The sequence below is a fragment of the Danio rerio genome, chromosome 9, assembly GCF_052040795.2.
Source record: "Danio rerio strain M-AB ecotype USA chromosome 9, GRCz13ab, whole genome shotgun sequence".
NCBI classification, from domain to species: Eukaryota; Metazoa; Chordata; class Actinopteri; order Cypriniformes; family Danionidae; genus Danio; species Danio rerio.
This window is the reverse complement of record NC_141029.1, coordinates 57,773,169-57,795,000: the sequence shown is the minus strand read 5'-3', so window position 1 is coordinate 57,795,000 and position 21,832 is coordinate 57,773,169. Positions and strand designations below refer to the sequence as shown.

The 21,832-nt window shown below is 40.7% G+C and overlaps 1 protein-coding gene across 9 annotated transcripts in view; it reads right to left on the bottom strand.

The window, feature by feature from the left end:
• The window catches only part of nlgn4xb (neuroligin 4 X-linked b), a 100,257-nt gene extending 80,629 nt beyond the window's left edge, over positions 1-19,628 (bottom strand). For all 9 annotated transcript variants that reach the window (XR_015498699.1, XM_087265806.1, XM_087265799.1 and 6 more), the window contains exon 1: positions 19,547-19,628. The gene's annotated coding sequence lies outside the window, so the exon portion shown is untranslated. The remainder of the gene's footprint in view (positions 1-19,546) is intronic.
• Positions 19,629-21,832: the final 2,204 nt, after the last annotated feature.

Here is a 21,832-nt window from a genome sequence, read left to right as displayed (position 1 = left end):
GCTGTGAGGCAACAGCACTACCTACTGCGCCACTGCCTCGCCACAATGAATTTCAATAGATGCTTTTTACAGTATTCTTCAGAATATCTTCATAAGAACCTAAAAAATCCATTTGAGTGGGTTCATTTCGAGTGAGCTATCCCTTTATTTACATTTAAAGTAGAAATTAAGAAAAAGTAAAACAGTATTTATTGTGGAATATACTCAACTTTGAAAACTACTCGATGTACTCAAAAATAAATGCAGAAAACCTTTAGCGTCCTCAGTGCGCGTCATTAAACCTAACACAAACAAACACACCAATGTATTGACATTATTGAGACCTAAATGTTCTTCAGCATCTCGTCTGTCAGCGCTTTCTCCAAAGTTCAATCTGTTGGTTTCTATGGAATCAATCTCGGCGCCAAACGTTTGATTAACGCTCCAAACGTGCTGCTCTATTTCTGTCTCAGATTGATTAGAGTCCTTTAGGTGAGACCAACAGACCCTTAAACCCACATCACTCACTCAAAGCGCTGAGTTCTCACTCACACTCACACATATGATTGATTAAACGGAGCTGCAGTTTAGACTGGAGGAAGCTTGATAGATCTCTGCTCCATGTGAAAAATATGCCCAAAATCTGCTAATGGTCATGAGTGATGTTCAACACATCCATCAAAACTCACCTGTGGAGACGCGTTTTCATATCGTAAACTGATTGTGTTCATAACCTGAAGTTGAGAATAAATGAAGAGGCTTATTTCTGCAAGACGTCAATGATATTGTTGTTAAATCTGCAGAAATACGATAAAACATCACCTTAAAAAGTATTACTGTGGTAAAATCACTTTAATGCACAGATTGTTGTGAATTATTGGTTTTGTTTATAAACCTGAGATTAGAATGAATTAAAAGTTTTAGTTCTGCAAGATAGTGGGTCCTAGATGAACGAATCGTTTATTTTGAACGAATCTTCAATATGACTCGGGAACTACGAGTCCTCTAAGGGAGTGATTCGTTCATCCGCGCGTGCGCACATTTGTGAAGGTGGTATCGTTCATTTCAAGTCTTTTGAGGCAGCAGCCAATCATATGCATTTAGAGCCGAAAAAAGAACTGATCCGTTCACCTCTCGAGTCCTCTATCGGGTCTGAGTCGTTCGTTCCTCACGGGCCAATCATATGCGTTTAGACCATAGACTGTAAAATATATGGACGTAGTATCCGTGCGTCACCCATAGGTTTCTGAAGAGCGCAAAAGAAGCCACAAGTAGGCGTGGCCAACCATCGCCATTTCGTTCGCGCGTCATCACACCCACGGCGGGATACCAAACAAGGGCACAGAGGCGGAGAGTGGGCGGAGCTACAGACACCTGCTGGCATTTTGCTTGGACCTGGTTCAGACACACTTTACTTTGGGAGAACGCTTAATACTTTATCACCTGCGACTCGTTTGTGTTCTGACCACTTGTGCTTGGTTGTACACTATATCAATAAAGTGTTTAGACTTTTAAAAACACTGCTGTAATACATTGAGCCTCTAAACATTGCTCTTATGACGTTTTTCAACAGGAGGAAAACGCGAATTACTTCCAAACACTTCAGATATAGTCTGTGTTAGTTACTGTAAGACTATTGATAAAATCCAGCATAACACTGTATGACAACGCTTCAGATGACTGTTCTAGAGCCCACAGCTAATCAATCTGACAGATTCTGGAGTGCATTACAGCTCTAAATATAAATATAAATGATCTTAAATAAAACAAATACATGTATAGAGATGGTATATAAGAATATAACTTTACTCACATGGGAAACGGAGGCCACGTGAATGGTTTGTGAGCACAATTAAGTGCACTCAGCATGCCATGCCATCTAATAATTGTAGGAAACAAGTCCAAAAGGCAGTCGACTGTGTAAAGCCACATAAAACAACACAGAAATACGATAAATATGCCGAGTTCAGTCGCTAATCTGCAGGATTCAGCTGAGGTGACGTCACAGTTGTCATGAAGGGTAATATTAGCTGTATTAACCTAAATCTTTTTTTGTACCAGGCTGTAAACACCTTTTTTTCTGCTGTAAAGTTGGCCATTCTAACAGTGGGCTCAATTGAAATTTGCTCTGTTTTGGAGCCAGGAGGGCCAGGATTAGCGGAATTTCGGATGAATTGCAGTTTTAGTTACTCCCGTATTGGCTTCCTGAGGGAGAGCGGGAGTTTGAGTCATTCAGTCACGTGATGAACGAACGACTCAAGAGCCAGAAGACTCAAAAGGTGAACTAATTATCATGGCTCCCGTCGGCTGAGACCGTGTGTGTACATTGGTTAAGATTATATGTGACTGACAGTGTAACGTGAATAAACCCGACATTTAAAGACATGAAGAGGTGAGCTGAGCAAAGAGACAACAATACCTTCATAGACAAAAGAGCAGGTAAACGATGAATTATTATTTCTACTTCTTATGGTATTCTATTTATGACTTATTTGTCGTGTGATCAACCTTTTGGGCTAGTTGTAGATGTGTTTGTGTAACGGAGGCCAGCCAGTAGGGGCTGTGCAGGTAAACCTCACTCCTCTGACCTCTAAAGGTGCTCTAGCGACAGACGCTAGAGGCCATGGTCTTTAGCCTCCTTTCTACAGCAACCAACTCCCATGCGGAAGATAGGCGGTTCGATCCCAGCTCGGAGCGAGTTGGGTGGCGTAGGACCGGTGGGGTTACATTTGGAAACAATTCAAAACATTTTAATAACATTTTGGCAAATTGAACCAAATGAACGAAATGACTCGAAAAAAGATTCGTTCATCTCGATGAACGAGACGCAAAGATCCGAGTCAGTAAAATGATCCGAACTTCCCATCACTACTGCAAGAAGCCAATGATATTGTTGTGAAATCTGCAGAACTACACATGCAATAAAACACGATCAGATGTAACCAGCAAACCTAACAGTGGTAAAATCACTATAATGCACAGATTCTTATGGTTAATTGGTTTGGTTCGTAATCCTGAGGATAGAATAAATGAAGAGGCTTATTTACACAGGAGGTTAATAATATGGGTGAATCTGCAGAACTACAATAAAATATCAGCTTCCTTCTTCCGTAACTAAAAGTTGAAACCATTTTAAAATGAGTGCAATGCACAGATTCTTGGGGATTGTTGGTTTTGTCAGTGATTCTGATATTAAAATAAATGAAGAGGTTTATTTTTGCAAGTCAATGATATTGTTGTGAATTGTGCAGAACTACATAGACACTACCTGACAGAAGTCTGCTCATTGATCTCAATTATAAGAGCAGCACATAATAACTTGACTTCTAGTTGATGATGAGTAAAAGTGTCAGAAGGTGGATTTCTCTGCTGGATCATCTGCTGATCTGCATCCCAATCATCAATACTGCAAAAGACCTACTGGAACCAGCGTGGACCAAGATTCTCACAGAAATCAGTCAAGTGAAGGACAAATCACGGTTTGGGGTTCATTCAGAATGAGGGCGTACGAGAGATCTGGGCATATCATGACATTTGTGCTGCCCATTGTAACAATTGTGTCCGATCAGACACATAATTATTCTGCTTTTATTCAACAAATAATACACCATCAACTTCTCCTACCGAGAAAAGACTGGATGGTCAGTTGTGATCCGATTCCAAGGCATTTACGACATGAAGGAATGCTTAGAACGGCACACACAGAGAACTTCTATAAGCTCCTTGGTTAAGACGGATGTTTTTAATGTAAACTTTTATTCTCTTTGTGTGTAATCAGGTACTTTGCAACAAGTCTATTGTTTGTGTATTAATATTATGGATTTAATACTTCTGCAATCACTGTTTAACCCTACCACAGCTAAACAAAATCATAGATGGTTCATGTTTGATGTCCCTGCAAAGCTAATTTGGTGTATTGAACGATTGTTATCATTTTAAGTTAATACATGTGCAGCATATTAACATAAGAAGCTTTCTTGCAAAGGACTTTAAAAATGTGCCTCAGGGGAAGTTACCTTTTCACTGGTCAACTCTGCTCCAGGGGGTGGGTACAAAACTATCTTTAAAAAACCTTGTGCCTCAAGCCACAGTCCAGACTAGAGCCCAGAACCCAAAACTAGAATCCAGGGGAACCCCAGGAGAACAACCTGAGAACCTCAGGAAGCAGGCGAGGACTCTGGCAAAATGCATTAATTGCACAGCTCAGACATTCCCATCTGCGATAACTTTCTTTCTTTTCTTGCCATCGAGAGTCTGCTCAAGTTTAGTGTGCCGCAAAACCAGTAGTCAATATGACAAGCCCTTTTGTGGCTTCCAAGCTTGAAATGACCAACTCCATCCCACTCCAAGCTAGAGGACCCGACCAGATTTCTGCGGCGCGGGAATAAATTTCCGAATAAATCGCGGGAGCGGTCGGTAACAGGTTTAATTTGGGACGGGAGCGGGCTGTCTAGCAATATCGCAGATATTGCTATGCGAATGAGAGAGAGAGAGAGAGAGAGAGAGAGAGAGAGAGAGTTTTCCCAGATAGCAAAATACACTCGGGCCAGTTCCGGCTAGATTCTCGTCTGCCAGAGACTTACCACTCAGCCTGGCTCCGGCTGCCGGACTCTGGATGCTTGTGGACTCAATGCCCGATTCTGGCCCGAATCAATCTGGCCAGATGTGGCGGCCGCAAGCGAGCCGACGCTGCCGCATCCGCGCCGGAATCAGCCCGAGAGTAATGTGTGCTGCGGCCCGGAGCTGGCGCGACTCAGTATTTATATACCTTTATATAAAACCTTTTGGTATTACATTGGTACTTGATACATGGTATTACAAGCCTTTGAGTTGATATAACAGCAAACGCCTGTGTGTCTGCTTGGTGCTTGTGTGTGTGTTAGTGCGCGCGTATGAGAGAGAGAGAGAGAGAGAGAGAGAGAGAGAGAGAGAGAGAGAGAGAGATTTGTCTGTGTGTGTGTGCTTGGTGCTGTGTGTGTGTGTGTTTATACAGACAGCTTGGCTGTCTGGACTGTATAGCTGGGGGATTTTCGGCTTTGTCCTCCCTCGCTCTTTAGCGGGATCGGACGTGGCTGGCAGAAAACGGGGCGGGTCGGGCAGCGGGACAATAAATCCTTAATATAAGCAGGAGCGGTTCGGGCTAAAACCTGGCGGGTGCGGGCGGGAGCGGGATTCAAAATTTAGTCCCGCGCAGATCTCTACTCCAAGCCTCATGAAAACAAAGAACCACCAGCTAACTACATGCAGAGGGAGTTCTTCACATCAAAAAAGGAATGCAAGTAACGCTTCCAGTTCATCTAGGCCGTGGTACACAGGACCAGCTCTATACCCTCACCAGGGTGCTCGAGGGTTCATGGGAGTATGTCCAACCAGTCCACATGTGTTTTGTTGACTTGGAGAAGGCATTCGACCGTGTCCCTCGTGGCTGTACTCTGTATGGACAGAGTAGGAGTCTGGTTTGCATTGCCGCCATTAAGTCGGACTTGTTTCCAGTGCATGTTGGACTCCGGCAGGGCCGCCCTGTCACCAATTCCGTTTATAATTTTTATGGACAGAATTTTAAGGTGCAGGCTTGGGGTGGAGGGGGTCCCGTTCGGGCACCACAGTATTTCATCTCTGTTATTTGCAGATGATGTTGTTCTGTTGGCTTCATCAAACATGGACCTTCAGCATGCACTGGGGCAGTTTGCTGCTGAGTGTGACGTGGCTGGGATGAGAATCAACACCTCAAAGTCCAAGGCCACGCTGCTTCACTGGAAAAAGTTGGTTTATCATCTCCAGGTCCTCATCCCAGGTGGAGAAGTTTCAAGTATCTTGGGGTTTTGTTCACGATTGAGGGAAGAATGGAGCGCGAGATGGACAGGCGGATTGGAGCAGCGGTAGCAGTAATGTGGTTGATGTACTGGTGCGTTGTGGTAAAGAAGGAGCTGAGCCGAAAGGCAAAACTCTCGATTTACCGGTCCATCTACATTCTCTCACCTATGGTCATGAGCTTTGGGTCATGACTGAAAGGACAAGATCTCAGATACAAGCAGCTGAAATGAGTTTCCTTCACAGGGCGCAGGGTGCACCCTTATAGATAGAGTGAGGAGCTCTGACACCCGGGAGGAGCTTGAGGTAGAGCCGCTTCTCTTCCATATCCGGAGAAGTCTGTTGGGCATCTGTTTCGGATGCCTCCTGGACGCCTACCTAGGGAGGTGTTCCTGGCATGTCCCACCGGGAGGAGGCCTCGGGGAAGACACAGGACATGCTGGAGGGACTATTCCTCTTGGCTGGCCTGGGAATGCCTCGGGATCCCCCCCAAAAGAGCTGAAGGAAGTGTCTGGGGAAAGGGAAGTCTGGAGTTCTCTCCTAAGACTGCTGCCCACACGACGATAAGCGGATGAAAATGACATGACATGCCATTGAATAAATGCTTTCTTCTTTTAGTCTATAAACTATTACTGACATGTCTCCCCCATATTTGCATGACATGTCAATGCAGACATGATTATATAATATTTAGAGAGAACAATAACAATATTCAGTCACAGCAGAACACATTTGTGTTTTGATCAGTAATAATAAAAAGGGAAATACATACTGTATCTGTGCTATATAAAGACTCTAAGGGATTAAACTGATCAACAACAGAGGAACACTGTTAAAGAACTCAATGTTCGATTTGTTAGTTAGTTGTTAGACTGTGGTGAAATTCTGCATTGCTTCTTGTAGCACTGCTGGTGAATCATTCAGTTAATGAAACACATTTATAAATGAAGCATCAGACATGCATGGCTACATATGTATGTGTGTTTCTCTCTCTCTCTCTGTGTGTGTGTGTGTGTGTGTGTAAGTGGCCCTTATTGGAGCTGGCGTGAGTCAGTGGTGGACACGCGTGAGGAGCGTGTCAGTGGACTCAGCAGGAAAGCACAGAGAGAGCGAGCGATTTATCGATTCCAGCGTTCCCATCTGCACAGCTTTCACATTTAACAACCCAAAGCAAAGTAGAAGAGGCGTTAAAGAGCAGACACATTCATCAGATCAGCACTAAAGCTCTTCTGCATTCACATCAGCCTCGGTTCTGCGCGGAGGACTACAGCTGCACAATGCATGCAAACATTATTCTTATTCTGAGAATACAGTCATTTTCCATCAGCTTAATCCCTTTATTAATCTGGGGTTGCCACAATGGAATGAACCGCCAACTTATCCAGCATATGTTTCACACAGCGGATGCTCTTCCAGCAGCAACCCATCACTGGGAAACACCCATACACTCTCATTCAAACACACACACACACACATATGTAACGGACAATTTGGCCTACCCTATTCCCCCACAGCGCATGTGTTTGGACTGTAAAGGAAACCCAAGCCAACAAATGGAGAACATGCAAACTCCACACAGAAACGACAACTTACCCAGCCGAGGCTCGAACCAGCGACCTTCTTGCTGTGAGGCAACAGTGCTACCCCTGTGAGAATGCTATATTATATTATTTATATTGACAAATTAAAAAAGAAATCAGATGCAGCCCTGCAATATTTAGCCCTGCCTCCCAAACAGGTGCTGTTCTGCTATTGGCTAGAGCACCACAAAGGTGACCTTACAGCTAAAAACAAACAATAAAGGCAACAGCCTATCAGAATATCTGCTATGTTTTCCCTCATTCAGGGTGTTTAAAACCTCAATGTTTGCACCTTGACTTTTTTTTTTGGCCTGAAGTAGATTCACCGAGCCGGTGTTGTAATATAAATAATGGAATCAATGCTCACTATCATACACCTGGTGCATTATGGTGGAAGATGTGTATTTGGTGCTATTTGTTGCTGTTTTCAGACCAGCGCAACATTAATTTTCCTACTTTGCGCCACATTGTTTAAACAGCAAATCCATTTGTGCCACTCTGTGGACTCTGTGGTCTATAAAGGAGGTGTGTTAAGGCGCATTGTTGGTGTGTTGTTATTTTGAGAAACTAAAATAGACCGCACCATTGACCAACTAAAAGCTGCTCTAAAGTCCAGCAGAGCGCGTTAGTTATGCACCTATGCAGATCCAAACGCTTGCACACTGCTGAATACACACAGCAACACACAAATATCTTTACAGATGAAAACAATAAATGATTATTTATAATGATTATTTTCTACATCAATATAAACAGCACTGCCTCCATGCCTTCATCACCTCCAGGGGGCTTCTTCAGTTCATTCATGATGATCTGCATCTGCATAATGTGATTATTATTAGCAGTATTATGATTATATACAGATTTACATCTGCTTTAATAAACACAAGTGTAGATGTGTCCAGCTGTGGGGTTTTGGAGATGTCTGCATCACCATATGGGATATAAGAACAGGACGTGTGTTGGGATATAGCTCAGTTTTCTGAGCACACTTCATTATTATTGATCATTTTATTCCTTTGCTGGAGATTAGAACTGAATTTAGAAATAGTGTTGAAGCAAATCTTTGTGTTTAACAAAGGAGATTAAATATGTGGGCTGATGGATGTGTTCAGTGGAGCGAGTTTCCACCGTTTCCTCACTCCTCCAAAGTAAAGGAGTAAAGTAAAGAGAAAAAGTAAAGAGGCTGAATGGAGGAGGCTCGTTCTTTATCCTCGCGCTGCAGATGCTCTGTTTAAACTGTTCTTGCTAGTGAAGCGTTCAGTTTTTACACTTACAAAGTCGCCATGTAAATAGCAAATGCACCATGGAGCGACACAACTGACTCTTAAAAGGAATGAGAGACGAGACTCTGATTGGTTTAATGAATGTTATGCTCAAAACACACCCAGAACTCATTAAGAGAATCAGCACAGCCCTGTTAGACCATGAGTTGGAGTGCAGATCTTATTTATCCATCCTTAAAATAGTAAAAGTGGATTCGGAAACATGCCCTTAATGCGATATGTGCTTTAGACTTTGCGCTTAGATTGTTAAAAGAGCCCAATCATGCAAATATCAGCAAGTAGAAGACTAAATCAGATGTAACATGATTTAATTTAGTTTGTCAAGTTTGTCTCATAGAAACATGTCATTTTAAGCCACCAAAATTCAGAATCAATTAAAAAAAAAAAAAAACAGAATTAAGCCTCTAAATCAGGGGTCTCAAACTCGCGGGGGCCATTTGCGGCCCTCAGTGCAATATTTTGTGGCCCGCGCCGACCGCTGTACACTGACAGAATCAGTGGAGCGGGGAGAGAGAGCGCTCCCCGCTCCGCTGATTCTATCCGTACACAGCGCGCTTGTCACTCAATGCACGGTCGCGCGCGTTTTGATCAGCGGTGTTATCGCGCGCCTACTGAAGGGCGGGACCGAGGGTGTGTCGCGTCGCGGGGGCACTTTTGATCATTTTGGAAGGGCACTTTCTATGCAAGACTAAAAAGGGCATGTGCTCTGCACAGGTTGAGCCCTATGTGTGCACGTGCCTGCCCTGCATCTTATATATATTATAGGTAGATACAGACTGGTACAGACTGATGTGACTGGAGTGGGGTGGGGGTGTTTTATTTATACATATATACGCCTTTTTTTTAGGTGAAGGAATGGAAGTTTTGAGTGAGTTCCCCCACTTTTTTCCCTAGGACTTCAATAAGTCAAAGTACAGGTCTAGACTTAATGATGATCATCTTCAAGCCATACTGAGGGTCTCAACTGCTTCCGCTCTAAAGCCAAATGTGGTTCAGATTTGTGAGAAGAAGCGCTGTCAAGTCTCTGGCAGCAAGAAGTAGGCAAAAGATGCCATGTTCAGAAGAACTGTTCATAATCTTCATCAATGTTCTATTAATGTTCAGGACACTTCATGTTCAGAAGAAATAATTAAAACTGTTAATAATTACATTTGAGGAATTTGAGGATTTTTTTTGTGAAATCCCTTATGCGGCCCAGCCTCACCCAGACTTTGCCTCCTGCGGCCCCCAGGTAAATTGAGTTTGAGACCCCTGCTCTAAATACTATAATGATGTGAAACACACAGCTCTTTTCATACCAGCTCCAAATGTGACACTTATAAAATGGTTAAATATCTTTAAAAACTAATATTATTATGAATTGTATATTTTAAAACACTTTTTGAGAAACATTTGCAAAGGTTAATTTTCTCTCCAAAACTTTTAGACATCTTTATGCATCTCGCCTGGCTCAAAGAGTATTTAAACGCATTTTTAGAGGTCATTGTTGACAAACAAAAAATTTTTTGTTTTGTTCTGAGAGTTTAATTAAGCAAAACTTCTCTGTAATGATGTTCATATCAGTCTAAGCATGTTTTACAGTGTATCCTGGAGATACTGAGCATTCAGGAGAGATTCAGCATCCTCTGCTGGTCAGAGAACAGCTCTTGACAGTCAAATAATCCAGCGTCCAACAGCAGATTTACAAACATTTGAGAAATTATACAAAAGCTCTCAAGAACAGTGGCTGTATCCCCTACATGCATTTATACTGCAGATCTGCTGAAAGCTTGATTATGATTAGCTGAGGGTCACTCTAAGGCAGGGGTGTCCAAACTCGGTCCTGCAGATTTTAGCTCCAACTTTCCTCAACACACCTACAAGGAGGTTTCTAGAAAGCCTAGGAAGAGCTTGATTAGCTAGCCCAGGTGTGTCTGATTAGGGTTGGAACTAAACTTTGCCGGACACCGGCCCTCCAGGACCGAGTTCGGACATGCTTGCTCTAAGGCACGGGTGTCAGTTCCAGTTCCTGGAGGGTCGCAGCTCTGCTCAGTTTAGTTCCAACCCTAATTTAACACAGCTGATCAAACTAATTGAGCCCTTCAGGCTTGTTTGAAACCTACAGGTAAGCGTGTTGGAGCAGGGTTGGAACTAAACTGTGCAGAGCTTCAGCCCTCCAGAAACTGGAATTGACACCTGTGCTTTAAGGTGTTTGGTTATTGTCAGATAAAGGCACAGCTAAAGTAGTTCCGGCAGGTTTAAGCACATTACAGCTCCATATCACTCTGCTGAATGATTAGAGTTATTTCACAGCTACAACAGTCAGAAATCACATCAGAACACAGCAGAAACAGGAGGAGAAGGAGATTGGAAGAAACTATCGTAGTGCTACTAATAAACCTGACTAATAAACATCTCAGCAGTGGATTCAACTGTGATAATCATAGTAAAAGCAGAGTAATGACCTCCGGGATGGGGAATTATTAGAGAATGATGTAAAGCTAAAGGTGTGCATCACTAATAAGTCAGTAATATTTCATGATCATCAAATCCACATATTAATCTGATATCTGGAAGATCATGCGACTCTTACAGGTCTCTTATAAAAACTTAGATGTGAGCATGTCCTGGCCAGAAGCAGCTTTACAGAAAATAATTCATCCATTCATTTTACTTCAACCTAGTGCCTTATTCATCAGGGGTTACCAAAGTAGAATGAGCCGCCACAGAAAAATGACAAACAATGCAATGTGGAAACATTAGAAATGATTAACGATGAAAATTAGTTAAAATGCACATCTATACATCTAATTAGGGGTGTAACGATACACCAAAGGCAGGGTTCGGTTCGGTTCACGGTTTTGGAGCCACGGTTTGGTTCGGTTCGGTTCACGGTTTTGGAGCCACTGTTCGGTTCGGTTTCTGTTTGCTGTGGGGTTAGGCTTGATGTCATCTTAACAGCAATGCTAAGGAACAGTAGATTCACTTAATAACAAGAACAACTAAGCTTTTTCTTTATTAACTTTGCCATCACATTTTAGTACAGTCAGGATACCAGAGTAAACAACTGAAATTAAATAAATACCTCCAATATAGGCTAGTCAGAAATAAACATTAGTGCAGCCATCTTAACTAAGTAAACTAAAATGAAATGAATAACTGCAGTGTAGAGTCAAAGATAAACAGGCTTGTCCTCTCTTCATTTAGATGGGTTTCCGTTTAAATTAATGACAAAATATACATATAGTGTGTTTCTAAAAGGTTTTAAATGACATGTTCACCAGTAAAATACACTGCAGTTTTGTCTGAAACTGATGTTACGGTTGTTGCAGTAAAGGTTGTATTTTTGCCTCCTGTTAGAGATGCGTAAATGGCGGTTATATTATCGGGCGCTGCGGATAAACCACAGGTCGGGTAATAAAAAAATGCATTAATTAGCTAATTGCAGGTGGGTTGCGGGTGTATAGCGGGACATGGCAGTGGATCAGCAAAAAAAATGGAGATTGGGCTTTGTAGAATGGGAAGACATGAGACGCCCAATAATGAAGGAAGTGCAAGAGTAGCCTGTTCAAAGTTTCAGTTAGAGGAGTCAGAGGAAAATCTGCCATCGTCCTGGGAGAAACAAGATCGCTTATTTCCACGACTGCAGCGCCTTGAGGAGAATCATTCCTACAACACGCGGTGCAAGCGAACGCTCATTCACTGCAGTCTGCAGCTGGCGGCGTTTTGGAGCGAGGCGGAGATGGCGCGGGATATAAAGAGCGGGAGAGAGCGCGCTTTTTCCTTTGATCTGGTTTTTGGTGTATTTTGCTGACATGATTATGATTTTAGTCGTTTTTGCTTAACTTTCGTTTGGGTAAAATTATTTTGCATTACTTTTGCCCACTTTGAGAAATTTAATGAGTTTTGTTCATTTTTATTTAGATTGATTTGTATGTTATTTTTTGGCTCGTCTCTTCCGACAATACTGAGCTAGCCTATATCTCCTCAAGTTCACTCTTTTCTCAGAGTAAGGTGGATAGGGAAGATGTCGTACGACTTCCATTTTGCAAACACGTAGAAAATGTATTGTTCAAGACATCCGGTAAGAGATGCGTCATCTTTATTTATTTTATTCAGTTTAGGGAAGAATGCAGCGCACTGCGCTGAAGGACTTTTTTTCTTTTCATCAGTTTTTAGCGAGGTAAGGTGTTATTCATGAATTAGAATTGTTTTGTTATATTTCTTTCTTTTGTTTGGCTTCACTATCGTCCCCTTACTCGAGTTCAGCTCATTTTTGTTTGATACTTTGTTTAAATTTGCTACTTTATTATATTGTTTTTATTATTTTTTTATATTTGGGCATTATTCTGGTTTCACTTTTGTACATTAAATCACTTTAGTTGGCAGTTCTGTTCAGTCTTTTGCTTACACCCTTACATTGTGAAATTACCGTAATAATTCTCATGAGTAAGTTTTGTGAAAGTTACGGCAGATAGGCGTGCGCTTTATCTACGACGCGAATTCTATTCCTGCACTCCACTGGAAAACCAAAATGCTCCTACACAGGCAACTTACTGTGTCTGAGGTATCTGCAATCTCAATATATGTGAAGCAGCCATCCTGCTTATACAGTAGTCACATGACATGACATGCACTTGAAAAATACTAACTTTAGAATATATTTAGAACAAAACCTCAACATTACTAATACAATTTAATCAAATGTGATAAAATAAAGATGTGTTTAAATTGGTTAAATTAGGTAGAGACAAGTGATTTCAACCTCAACAATGGGCAGCAGGGGGCGTAAGAGTACCGTGGTACGTCACAAGAGTTTGTGGTTGGTGTATCGCGATATTTCGGTTCGGTTTTAATATCGTTACACCCCTACATCTAATACTTTACTAAAAGGAAATAGGCCTATAAACTACTTTTTATTTCTTATAGCAATGAGTGTATGACAAGAAGTTATATTATTAAATATTTATGGTAAAAAAGTTTTATCAAATAATTCCAGCCAGCTTTACTGAATTTGTAATATTATCAAAAACACAGAACTTTTACTTGTTATATATAAAAAGGCCCAAATACATGAAGGGCCATTCCAATATTATGCTCGACTCCAACTATTAAAAACAGATCCCTCAGTGAGACGGGTGGGGGGGTGGGGTTTAGGTTGCACCAGGGTTGGGTCGATAGATGATGCCATCATCCATCGCCGATAGCCAATAGACAACACGATGCTAAGCCAGCATCGCCGATCCTCTGCCTCACCCCCATCGCAAACCCGCTCACGGAAAATACACACTTTGGCCGCGTTAGACCCATAATGCCCGCGAACGAGCGATAATCTACCGGAAATCGCACGTTTCCCTCCCGGTCCTCAAATAAGTTGCGCACCCTTCTCACCCCCGGATCCTTCCTTTCTCTTCAGACACGTCGCGCGCATTCTGTCAAACACACCCCCACCCCCCCTTTCCATCCATCTACAAAACAAAAGCCGTTTTTTTTTTTTTGCTTAAATGACACTTTTACGCTTGGCGTTTAGCGCGTTGCGGTGCACGACCACATTGGTGCCCTTTATTTAGTCACGAGGCGTTAAACGTCAAAGGAAAACGCGAGCAAAAAATGTCTTTGTGTTCACGTGCCTTTAGACATCGTACGATGCCAAATTGGTCATCATCGCCCAACCCTAGTTTGCACTCACGATATCTTTACTGCTCTATTCATTTAACCTATCAAATGTAATGTTTACACCATCACTGTGCCTCTCGCGATCTGTTCACTTGCTCATTCTCTCTCGGCGCCATGATTTCCGGGTATTTTAACTCATTTTGGGGGATCGCGGAGCCAGTATGAATTTGCGGAGGACATGCAGAGCTTCCAGCAGAGGTCATAACTGGACACTAGATAGAGGAGAAAGCTCCGCTCACATCACAGCATGGGATGTGCGCGACATATATAAAGAGCGGGGAGGGATGCGGGACGTATTTGAGGACCGGGCAGGAGACGCACGATTTCCGCAAGATTATCATTAGTTTGCAGGCATCCGGGAGTCTCGATGCATTTGCCGGAAACTCCCGAAACTTTCGAGAGACTTGGGATGTCTGCATCTGTATATGTTGTAGCTGCAGTGACGCGAGCGCCGAACAGAAATGACATGCTGTTGTGTTAATAAGATATTACATATGGCGATTTAGCTTGTTTATTTAAAAAAGTGGTGATCTGGCGCTATATAGATAATACAATTGTCAATATGGCGAATGAAGCGCCAGGAGATAATCAGCAATTGCTACATGGCGAATAAAGCCCGCCTTCAAGTACAGGAGCCAATCAGCGATCGCTAGAGAATGACAATTCTCCAGGGGAGGGGCTTTGACCAGACGTGAATTTCTGCAGATTTTGTGTGATTCGGACATTTAGAAATGAAGCTAAATAGACAATTGTTGTTTAATTTTATTGGTGAATCCGAATATGAAGTGTAATTGTAAGTTTGGCAAACAACTTTGGAGAATTTGATGTTTCCCCGTTCAAACAGAATGCCCGTGTTTCGAAGATGGCCGCAGAGTGAAATGACTTGATATATACATTAGATGTCGCCTGGCCTATTGTTGTGTATTGGACGGAATGCGTCAATAGCGCCGCCATCTTGCTACAGGGTAGCGCTCCTTTGAAAAAAATGGCAGGACCAAGGTACAGTGGAGGACTGTGGCCATCCAGAGCCAGAGATATGCACATATACACATATATCTATGATCGGGAGTCTTCCTGGATGTTAGTATGTAATTTTTATTTCTTATTACGAAAATTATAATTTTACATCACTTTTCTACATTGATGGATCAGTGACCGCACGGGCATTCCTGACAAATAGCTTGTGTTTGTGTGTACAGAAATGTACTATTCACCCTCCCTGTTAAATTTGATCTAATCATGTGCTGAAACACAGCTCCTCTCCTGCTTTCACTCCTCATACTGACGGAGGGAGCGATTCGTTTGTGAATGAATCCCCCGAACGACTCTTTAACTAACGTTAGCCGACAATAATACATGTTTCTGGCAGCGCAGCATCTCGTTGTCATATTTGTTTTGCATTGTTTGCTGATTTTATTCAACAAAACTAGCATAAGCCGAGTGTTTAGTGTGAGTTGGAGCTGCTTTGCCGTATGGTGAATGCAGTAAGTGACTGTTATCATCAATAACGTTACCTGATTAGCACAAAAGTTCAGAACATACAAAAACAGAACAAAACTTAATCCTACCTATGAAATGTTCTGCCTTTGTGCTTTGTTCTCATCGTTTGCTCGTTACTACACCCGTAGACAGCGCTAAAGACCCGCATCTTCACGTAATAACACTGTCTTGACTAGTGGGGTTGAATGACACTTGTCCTGGGAGCACTGTACCAATGTGGCGGCGCTATTGACGCATGCTCAGGGTCCCTATGCGATATCTAGTGTATTTTTTTCTATGGACTATAGTTATCAAATTAATCTGTTGTGGTGATTCTACAGCTGCTATGGTAACAAAACAACTATACCAATATAAAGAAATGAGCCACTACTGTAGTTTTCCACAGCAATAGGGTATATTATACAACAATACACCAGTCTACTGCAGTAAAAATTAAAGTATACTACAGTATTTATCAGTTCACTACACTCAATACTACAGAATGCTGAAGCATTCATTAAGAAAGAGTTGCAATTAATTTACTGTAGTATGGTTCAAAACCAGTATAGTATTTAATTGAGGTTTCTATTTGTTTTCCTGTGGGCACATTCAACAGACTTACACTGGTGTGGATTTCCCTCCATCGTGTGCATTATTTATTGAAATCACGAAAGGATAGACCTGAAGTTTAACAGGACTATAAAAGCGTCGCTCAGAGAACGTTCATCAGGGCTTTTGTTGGCAGTGGAGTCTCAGTTTCTCCTGGCTTTAACCTTTCAGGAAGCTGATTTACAGACACGCTGCTTCATGAAGCCAGCATCAAAAGTGCTTCGAAACCTCCAGCCATAAAATATACATGTGTGAAAAACAGCAGAACAGAACCGGAGTAAATGAGGCCCAGTGTGAGCTTTATAATGTCGAGTCTCAGACCACACAAGAACAAGACCCGACTCAAACAACCAGCACTACGCTATACTTTAGGATTTACTACAGCTGTTTGTTGTAGTATATTGCAGTATTTACCACAATTTACTGTAGTATAGAAAATATGAAAAAAATACTACATTAATTAGTTAAATCCCACTATAGTGAACTGATCAACTGTAATAAATACTGCAGTATACTTTTGTTTTTTACTACAGTAAACTGTGGTGTACTGTAATATAATATACACTGTAGCTGTAGAAAACTACAGCATTCGATCATTCGTTTATATTATTATAGTAGTTGTGTTACCATAGCAACTATAGAATTACTACAACAGATCAATTACTATAATTCTTGTTACCATAACAACTATAATACCCACAACAGATCGATTATCATAACTGTTGTTACCTTAGCAACTATATAATCTAAACAACAGATCAATTACTATAATTCTTGTTACCATAGCAACTATAGAATTACCATGACAGATCAATTACCATAATTCTTGCGTTCCCATAGCAACTATAGACTCCCTACAACAGATAAATTACCATAATTCTTGTTACCATAGCAACTGTAAAATACCCACTACAGATCGATTACCATAATTGTTGTGTTTCCATAGCAACTATATATCCCCACATAATCGATTACTACAATTCTTGTGTTACCATAGCAACTATATAATCCCCACAACAGATCGATTACTATAATTATTGTTACCATAGAAGCAATAGAATTCTCACAACAGATCAATTACCATAATTCTTGCAATCCCATAGCAACTATAGAATCCCCACAACAGACCATTACCATAATTCTTGAGTTACCATAGCAACTAAATATACCCACAACAGATCAATTACTATAATTCTTGTGTCACCATAGCAACTATAGAAACCTCCCAACTGATCAATTTCTATAATTACCATAGCAACTATATAATTCATAGAATTTGTTTATACTATAGTAAGATTCAAAAACAACTGGTGGCGCAAAGAGGCGCAGTAGGTAGTGCTGTCGCCTCACAGCAAGAAGGTCGTTGGGTCGCTGGTTCGATCCCCGGCTCAGTTGGCTTTTCTGTGTGGAGTTTGCATGTTCTCCCTGCCTTTGTGTGGGTTTCCTCTGGGTGCTTTGGTTTCCCCCACAGTCCAAAGACATGCGGTACAGGTGAATTGGGTAGGCTAAATTGTCTGTAGTGTATGAGAGTGTGTGTGTGTGAGTGTGTGTGTGTGTGTGTGTGTGTGTGTGTGTGTGTGTGTGTGTGTGTGTGTGTGTGTGTGTGTGTGTGTGTGGATGTTTCCCAGAGATGGGTTGCGGCTGGAAGTACATCCGCTGCGTAAAAATGTGCTGGATAAGTTGGCGGTTCATTCTGCTGTGGCGACCACAGATTAATAAAGGGACAAAGCCGACAAGAAAATGAATGAATGAGTATTAACTGGTGAACTGAACAACTGTAGTAAATGCTGTAGTAAACATGACTAAATGGTAACAAGTGGCTGTGCATGAGCATGACTGGAGCTAAAACAATTTGTGTAACAAAAATGAATGGCTAGCGCGGTGCTAGCAACAATAGCGCAATTTAGTAGGCCAGCAGGTAAAACACTCATGTCCCATACACTGCACGGCCATAACGCCCCATTCACACAGGGCGTCAGCGTCAATGCATCCCATTCAATTTGAAAGGGTGACGTCAGGCGTTGCCGAACTGCATTGTGGATCCGTCGGCGCCGCTTCAGAAGCGTTGCTTGCAGCAGAAGTTGGGATTAGCTCAACTTTTCAAGCTTCGACGGAAGCGTCAGCCAATCAGATCGCTGTATGCAAATACACTAGCAAGACAGTGGCCTATTGCTGACTGAATTTCATTGGCAGACGCTTCTATGACGATTGCTTCGGCCCCAACTTCAGACACACCTTCATTCAAGCGTGAGTGTTTAGGCAGAATAATCAGGAGGAAGCTACATCAAATAGCCTTTTTATTCTGAGCACAACACTAAACAGCCCTTAACAGAACAAAACCACCGGGGTGCTTCCTTTACACACCACCCTAGCTGATGGTGGTGGCCAAAATGTTATAAACCAAGAAAATATTGTTCTTAAACCACAGACGGCAAACTCAAGCATAAACACACAAAGTTTATAATTAAACAACCCATATATTTAACTAATATGTACTTAACCCATAATGCACTGGACTATAGTGCTGTGGGACAGGTCATTACATCTTTTACTATAGTTTTTGTTTGTTGCTAATTTACAAAAATGTACAATAAACAAACACAGTTGGGGTCCAAAAATCTAAAAACACAAACTTCATTTCACAGATGCAGAAACATTCCACACAAAACAAGATATTCAGAAGAATGCTGGGGGAAAGCAGCCATTGGCATCTAGAGCAAAAACAAACAAACAAATAAATACCACTATGGAAGTCAATTGCTGTTTTTTTCCATCAGTAAAGAGCCTGCCTACCCACCTTTATAAACACACACACACACACACACACACACACACACACACACACACACAGCAAAATAAATAAAATACATAAAAGCAAGCATACATTAAACAAATTGAACTGTTATGCAATTGGAAACTTAAGAAATCACAGGCAAACTTATCAGACTTGAACAGTCGGAGACTTAAATGTCGTAAAATGCCAGAGACAATAAGTAAAACACGTTCAGATGTATCTGTAAGTTCTCAAATCTAAGCCACTTTAAGAACTGTATAACTAAATCCTCATACACATTCCCCCAAATGAACCTGCTGTCAGGTGCACACAAACAGGATTACAGGAATCTCGGTGTTTAACTGAATGTTTACCTTGTGAAAGCTGAAGTGTTGATCGAGGCCTTCTGAGACGCTGAAGTGATTCAAACAAACCGGCGTGTCGTTTAACTGAATCGATTCACCGAGCGTAAAGCTTCACTCAAATGAATCAGGATCGAGAGGACTCAGAGAGGCTTTATTGAGTCACTGACTCCTCTGATTCACTAGAGGTCAGTGTTTGCATGTCTAATATTCTATAGTAATAGACTAAACGCATAGAGAGAAGCTTCATTTCACTGATGATGCTCTGAATAAACATGATTTATTCATATCTGAAGTTTTCTGACATTTGCAGACAGTAAATTTGCAGAAATCAACAATAACAAATGTGTTTTTCTTCTGTTTAGTTTGTTTGAACAGCAATAATTATTTAGTTCCTCTGCTTTTTATTTGATTACTTTTTGTTCTCATTTTCTTCTACAAATATTAAAATATTCTTAATACAAGATATTAGGGGAGCAAAACTGCTTAATATGTCCAAAAAACATTAATAATAAAGTTTGCTTAAAAGAAGAAAAATGTTTTTACAAAAAAAAAAATCTTATTTTATCTTTTACTTATTGATATTTATCATTCAATAAAACAAATTTTCACTAAATTATCATTTTAAAATACAAGATTTAATTTCATTTGTAACAATTTGATGACTGTAAGTTGGTGAAAAAAATTGTATATATATATATATATATTGGGCCCAACTGTGATACTTAATCAGAGTTTTTAAAAAGATTAAATGAAATAAATAAATAAAATTATTTAGTGAAGTAAATAAATAAATATAAAATGTACAGTGTAAATATAAAATAATGTACAATATTTTAATTAAAATATATATTATTTAATTTATAAATTAAATTTCAAATTATGTCCTTAAGGCGGTTCATTCTGCTGTGGCGACCCCTGGTTAATAAAGCAGCAGAAAAGAAAATGAATGAATGAATGAATGAATGAATGAATGAATGTGTTACTTTACAGCACTGGTATTTACTATAGTATATCCTTCATGTGAGGGATTTTAATGTTTTTTTAAAGATGCAAATGACCCTACTTGGCCACATCATGGACTATTGCAACTCTCTACTAGCCGGGCTTTCAACTAACTCTATCAAACTCTAACTCTATTCATGAACCTAAAAGAGCACATGTCACCCCGCTGCTCATCCGTTTGCACTGGCTGCCAGTTGCTGCTCGCATCTAATTCAAAGCTGCACAGAAATTATTGTTACGCTCAGTTTTATTGACTGTTTAATTTGTTTTTTACCAGCCATGTTCAGTTTGAACGCGTTTAATAAAAACATTAAAATATATAAAATAACAATGATGCTAAAAGAGATTCAGTATGGGATGATGAAAAACTACTTTCTCGCATGTGTCAAGATTTCAAATGACAATTAATGAGGGTTTAGGGGGAAACTGCTATCCTTAAAAATGCTATTAAAAATATTAAATAAAATAATAACAATCATTTTAATAAATAAATAAATCATTGAAATGAATAGATGAAATATTTTAAATATTTTCAATATATAAATTAAATTCATGTATATTTATATAGACGAGTGTTGGCAGGTATAAGGTATTTAATCAACTCATTTATTTCAACACTGAGTTCAAAACTCTTTTCAAATGAGTAGAATAACTTTCAGTAAATTTTAAATTAACTACACTCATTTCATTTGACAAAGTTGACTGTTGGGTTTTACAGTGTACTAAAGTCCAGTTTTTAGAGTTGAAGGGCAAACTGAAACACTGAAGGGCAAATCCATCCATGCACAGCTCCACAAATCCCAAACCAAGCAAGCCAGTGGCGACATTTGTTTTTAAACATTATATTTAACATCACGTCTTCAAATAATTCTTGATCTAAATATGACTGACAAGAGTTTTGATTGAAGATAGAAACTACTGTATTTTCCGCTCAATTACACGTAGCTGTTTTCTGTAAGTCATGCATGAGGAAAGCACATCACATGCTTACATTATAAATATATTACATTATTTCTGCACAGGAAAAAAGCTAAATGAAACAGTAGCGTGTCACAGAATAACCCCTAACACCTGGGCATGTGATTTAATTTAGTCTCCAGGAAGCCGAGAGCCTTCTTCTCCTCCACAGGTCATAATATAGTGTGGATGAAGCGTCTCGGATTTCCCTGCTCTATTGCATTATCTGCAGGAGTCTGGAAGGAGACACAAACACGGCTTCTGCTTGACCTGCTCCAACACTGAGATCAAGCTCAGCTGGAGATCCACATCATTCCAGAGCAGATGAACACACAC